General features: G+C 40.1%; 1 long non-coding RNA gene across 1 annotated transcript; it reads right to left on the reverse strand.

The window, feature by feature from the left end:
- Positions 1–4,339: 4,339 nt before the first annotated feature.
- On the reverse strand, positions 4,340–5,072 carry LOC145536010 (uncharacterized). The gene is made up of 2 exons (XR_014075595.1): positions 4,930–5,072; positions 4,340–4,748 (listed from the first exon to the last, which is right to left on the reverse strand). It is a non-coding gene; the product is annotated as an uncharacterized LOC145536010 (long non-coding RNA).
- Positions 5,073–5,928: the final 856 nt, after the last annotated feature.

Raw genomic sequence — 5,928 nt, forward strand, 5'->3', positions numbered from 1 at the left:
ACCTAGATGCCCATCAGCAGACGAATGGATAAGGAAGCTGTGGTACATATACACAATGGAATATTACTCAGCCATTAAAAAAGAATACATTTGAATCTGTTCTATTGAGATGGATGAAACTGGAGCCCATTATACAGAGTGAAGTAAGCCAGAAAGCAAAACACCAATACAGTATACTAATGCATATATATGGAATTTGAAAGATGGTAACAATAACCCTATATGCGAGACAGAATAAGAGACACAGATGCACAGAACAGTCTTATGGACTCTGAGGGAGAAGGTGAGGGTGGGGCGTTCTGGGAGAATAGCATTGAAACATGTATATTATCATATGTGAAACAGAACACCATTCCAGGTGGGATGCATGAGACAAATGCTCAGGGCTGGGGCAATGGGATGACCCAGAGGGATGGGATGGGGAGGGAAGTGGGAGGGGGGTTCAGGATGGGGAACACATGTAAACCCATGGCTGATTCATGTCAATGTATGGCAAAAACCACTACAATATTATAAAGTAATTAACCCCCAACTAAAATAAATAAATTTATTAAAAAAAAAAAGATCATACATCATGACCAAATGGGCTTTATCCCAGGGATGCAAGGATTCTTTAATATCAGCAAATGAATCAATGTAATACACCACATTAACAAATTGAAAGATAAAACCCTATGATTATCTCAGTAAATGCAGAGAAAGCCTTTGACCAAATTCAAAATCAATATATGACAAAAACTCTCCAGAAAGCAGGCGTAGAAGGAACATACCTCAACATAATAAAAGCCCTTTATGAGAAACCACACAAACATTATCCTCAATGGTGAAAAATTGAAAGCATTTCCCCTAAAGTCAGGAACAAGGCAAGGGTGCCCACTCTCACCACTACTATTCAACATAGTTTTGGAAGTTTTAGCCACAGCAATCCAAGAAAAAAAAAGAAATAAAAGGAATCTAGATAGGAAAAGAAGAAGTAAAACTCTCACTGTTTGCAGTTGGCATGATCTTCTACATAGAAAACCCTGAAGACTCCACGAGAAAATTACTAGAGTAAATCAATGAATATAGTAAAGTTGCAGGATATAAAATTAACACACAGGAATCTCTTGCATTCCTATACACTAACAATGAAGAAAATGAAAGATAAATTAAGGAAATAATTCCATTCACCTTTGCAACGAATAGACTAAAATACTTAGGAATAAATCTACCTAAAGAAACAAAAGACCTATATATAGAAAACTATAAAACACAGAGGAAAGAAATCAAAGAGGACACAAATAGATGGAGAAAAATACCCTGTTCATGGATTGGAAAAATCAATATAGTGAAAATGAGTATACTCCCCAAAGCAATTTATAGACTCAATGTCATCCCTTTCAAGCTACCAATGGTATTTTTCAGAGAACTAGAACAAATAATTTCACAATCTGTATGGAAATACAAAAAACCTTGAATAGCCTAAGCAATCTTGACAAAGAAGAATGGAACTGGAGGAATCAACCTGCCTGACTTCAGCCTCTACTACAAAGCCACAGTCATCAAGACAGTATGGTACTGGCACAAAGATAGAAATATAGATCAATAGAACAAAATAGAAAGCCAAGAGATAAATCCACACACCTATGGACACCTTATCTTTGACAAAGGAGGCAAGAATATAAGAGCAATGGAGAAAAGACAATCTCTTTAACAAATGGTTCTGGGAAAACTTGTCAACCACTTGGAAAAGAATGAAACTAGAATACTTTCTAACACCATACACAAACATAAACTCAAACTGGGTTAAAGATCTAAACGTAAGACCAGAAACTATAAAACTCCTAGAGGAAAACATAGGCAAAACAATCTTTGACATAAATCACAGCAGGATCCTCTATGACCCACCTCCCAGAATATTGGAAATAAAAGCAAAAATAAACAAATGGGACCTAATTAAACTTCAAAGCTTTTGCACGACAAAGGAAACTATAAGCAAGGTGAAAAGACAGCCTTCAGAATGGGAGAAAATAATAGCAAACAAAGCAATGGACAATGAATTAATCTCAAAAATATCCAAGCAACCCCTGCAACTTAATTCCAGAAAAATAAACGACCCAATCAAAAAAATGGGCCGAAGAACTAAACAGACATTTCTCCAAAGAAGACATACAGATGGCTAACAAACACATGAAAAGATGCTCAACATCACTCAATATTAGAGAAATGCAAATCAAAATCACAATGAGGTACCACTTCACGTTGGCCAGAATGGCTGCTATACAAAGTCTACAAATAATAAATGCTGGAGAGGGTGTGGAGAAAAGGGAACACTCTTACACTGTTGGTGGGAATGCAAACTAGTACAGCCACTATGGAGAACAGTGTGGAGATTCCTTAAAAAAATGGGAATAGAACTGCCATATGACCCAGCAATCCCACTGCTGGGCATAAACCCCGAGGATACTAGAATTGAAAGAGACACGTGTACCCCCATGTTCATCGTAGCACTGTTTACAATAGGCAGGACATGGAAGCAACCTAGATGTCCATTGGCAGACGAATGGATAAGGAAGCTGTGGTACATATACACAATGGAATATTACTCAGCCATTAAAAAGAATACATCTGAATCAGTTCTAATGAGGTAGATGAAACTGGAGCCTATTACACAGAGTGAAGTAAGTCAGAATGAAAAACACCAATATAGTATACTAACGCATATATATGGCATTTAGAAAGTTGGTAACGATGACCCTATATGCGAGACAGCAAGTGAGACACAAATGTATAGAACAGTCTTTTGGACTCCTTTGGAGAAGGTGAGGTTGGGATGATTTTAGAGAATAGCATTGAAGCATGTATATTATCATATGTGAAACAGATTGCCAGTCCAGGTTCAATGCATGAGACAGGGTGCTGAGGCTTGTTGCAGGAGGATGACCCTGCGGGATGGGATGGGGAGGGGTGTTCAGGATGGGGAACACATGTACACTCATGGCTGATTCATGTCAATGTATGGCAAAAACCACTACAATATTTAAAGTAATTAGCCTCCAATTAAAGTAAATAAATTAAATAAAAAGAACTTAAAAAAAAGACAGCACACCCAGAGGGTCTTTCACTCTTATCGATTTAAATCACATTCAGTGATGACTTTGAATCATCAGTGCAGTCTCCCAAGGAGTTAGAGTGCCAGAAAGATTTAATTAGGGAGGTAAAGTCCAGATAAAAGATACCATATCATTGAGTTAAAATTTGATCTCAACTCTTTTGATGCTGATGGTGAAACTCTGTGTTTTAGTTGTTTCTAAAAAGTTTTCTGAAGACACACAGGATTCTTATGGTCAGAGACTCTGCCGTATGTATCTCCATGTTTGAGTGACTACTCCTTGAACCTTTTAAAACATTTCAAAATGAAAGTTAACACCAAATGAAATATTTCATACTCTTGCTTTTAAACCATGATAAACTTATAGAATTTGGACTAACAAAAGACTCTATTGGGGAAAAACGTTTTACAACTGTAGTTATTTAGAAATCCTAGGTTATGGTGATAATTAAAAGACCAGCTTTTACTCAGTCTTATATTTGTACTCATGTAAAAATTCTCTGTACAGACTTCCATGACTGTCTAGTGGTTAGAATTCCATGCTTTTACTAGAAGGGCATGGGTTCAATCCCTGTTCAGGGAACTATGATTCCACAAACTGCAAGTGCCCCCACAAAAAAAACACAATTCTCTGTAGGTGGTGATCCTATTTGTCATTTGCACCAGGATTGGGCCACCACCACTGCCCTTCCCTTGGAAATACATTGCTCCCCAAAATTTCTTAGCAAAAAGGTGGCCTAATCAATATTTGGTTTGTTCCCTTCAAACATTATTTTAGTCCCTGGGAGTGCTAGTTGTGGGCTTAGTTGTATCAGCACTTTGTGCCTGCTGAGCACCTTTAGGTGACAGCATAGGTGAGTGATGCAACAAACCCCATTATGAGGTAGGTGGCCAGGAGGTGATTTCTGCATGCCTTTCTCAGGGGGAGTTTCACATTCACCAACCCCATGTGAAACCCTCTTCCTATCTGGGTCTGGCAATATAGACTCTAACGTCATTCCACACCCCAAACAAAGGCAGTAATACCACACCATTACTCCTTGCCGCTGAGATCAATTGTTAAGCAGGGTTATCCATCTTCAGTGCAGACTCCTGACCCAGTCCAGACCTCTACTCTCTGGCTAACTGGGGACCTAAGGGTCTGTTCCCCAATCTCCCAGAACCCCATATCCCTCCCTTTTCAGGTGCCCACCTCTTCTCTTCCTTCCCTCCCTTCCCATCAGAAAATTCACACACACACAAATATCATCTTTTTACCAATTGATGTTTATTTTAATCGCAGCCATCAATTCATTATGTTAGTGTGAGAGTCAGGAAAACCTGGTTGGCCATTTCTAAGAAAGTAGACCTCTGGAGACACAATTCTAAACTGTCTGGCCTTTTCTATTCAGTTACTGGCTGCCCAGGTTGTACTTCTCCAGGGTCTCTTATTCTTGGGCAGCTGAGCTTATCTTCTCTTTTGATTCTGCCTCCTTCTTTGTCTCTGCCTCATATTTTGGTACCTTTTCCCACTTTGATTCAATTTCTTACGTGCACAGGAAAGACAGTTTGATTTTCTTATTTTCTTCACCACCTTCAACTGAGTGGCATATGATCGGATTTTCTTTCTCAAGCTTCTTCGGAGAGGTCTTCTGACCCTCATGCTCATCTTTCATGCCTGGAAAGACAAGGGAAGGGTATTAGTTTTGAGGAAGAGAATAAGAACTGAGTTGGAAGGGCGATTTTATGAAAAAGGGATGTGGGCTGATGAGGGCTTTTGTGCCAGGCAAGGGCAGTGTAGAGGTCTTGGGCAGCAAAGTCAATGGAGTACATGGGGAACTTAGTTGGAGTCATCTTACCTTCACACTGCCCCTGTACTTCCGATGGCAAAGGGTCTTCTTTCTTCCTTTCATCCTTGAAGCAAACCGCATTGCAATTCTTCTTGCCTGCTGTGGCTTCCTGGTTCCCTGAGTCATGATGATACCAAAAAGTGGCCTAACCCAGAATCTCTGCCTCTGACCTCCCTATATATACCCTCTCAGGACAATGAGGAGCCACACTCTTCAATTTGATTGGTCAGTTATGCACTCCCCCAGCCAATGGTGGCTTTGGGGTCTTAGACATCACAATGTACCACTGTGCCCATCAACATGGGTTAGTGGATGCTGAGGGAGGCCATGATATAACTTTGCCACTGACAAAGGCAAACAGTACTGTCTAAGGACAGATTTGCCTGACACCTCTGTGTGTCTGATTCTGGGGAGCGGTAATTCAGGGTTATGGTGGTTCTCCTCATGACCTTCAAACTTCCTTTCAGTTCCCTTTATCCTTTGACTTATATGTGCCACTTCAACACTCCTGCCTCCTCCATCCCTCTATGAACATCTGACAAACCCTTTCTGTCCCACTGCAGCCCTTCAGAGTCCTCTAATCACTTCATCTCTAGACCACCCTCTGTCTGTTGGGGGTTCCTGAGGCTCTTAAGAAACTTAAGAGCAAGCACTTAAGGTGGAAAAAGGTAATTAAGAACAGGTTGGATGTTTCATCTACTGTGATGAGCTTTAGCAACCTCCAGACTTGGTGAATCCTCAGTCTGTTGCCCCAAGTTCAATACACAGTCTCCGTAAGATTACACATCAGAGCAAAGACAGTTTTAAATGTCTCCTCCACTAAATTTTTTGGGGACACTTCAACTCTCATCTTGATTAGGGAAACTCAACTTGCCCCATCTACCATAAATACATTCCTGATTTTTTTTTTAAAGGAAGGTACTCAAAGGCAAGAGTCAGTTCACGACTGCACCACTGACTCTTGACTGAATCACATTCCCAGTCAACCCTCCTTGACTGTCATCTGTA

The sequence above is a fragment of the Giraffa tippelskirchi genome, chromosome X, assembly GCF_054371585.1.
Source record: "Giraffa tippelskirchi isolate mGirTip1 chromosome X, T2T-mGirTip1v1.2.pri, whole genome shotgun sequence".
Taxonomy (NCBI): domain Eukaryota; kingdom Metazoa; phylum Chordata; class Mammalia; order Artiodactyla; family Giraffidae; genus Giraffa; species Giraffa tippelskirchi.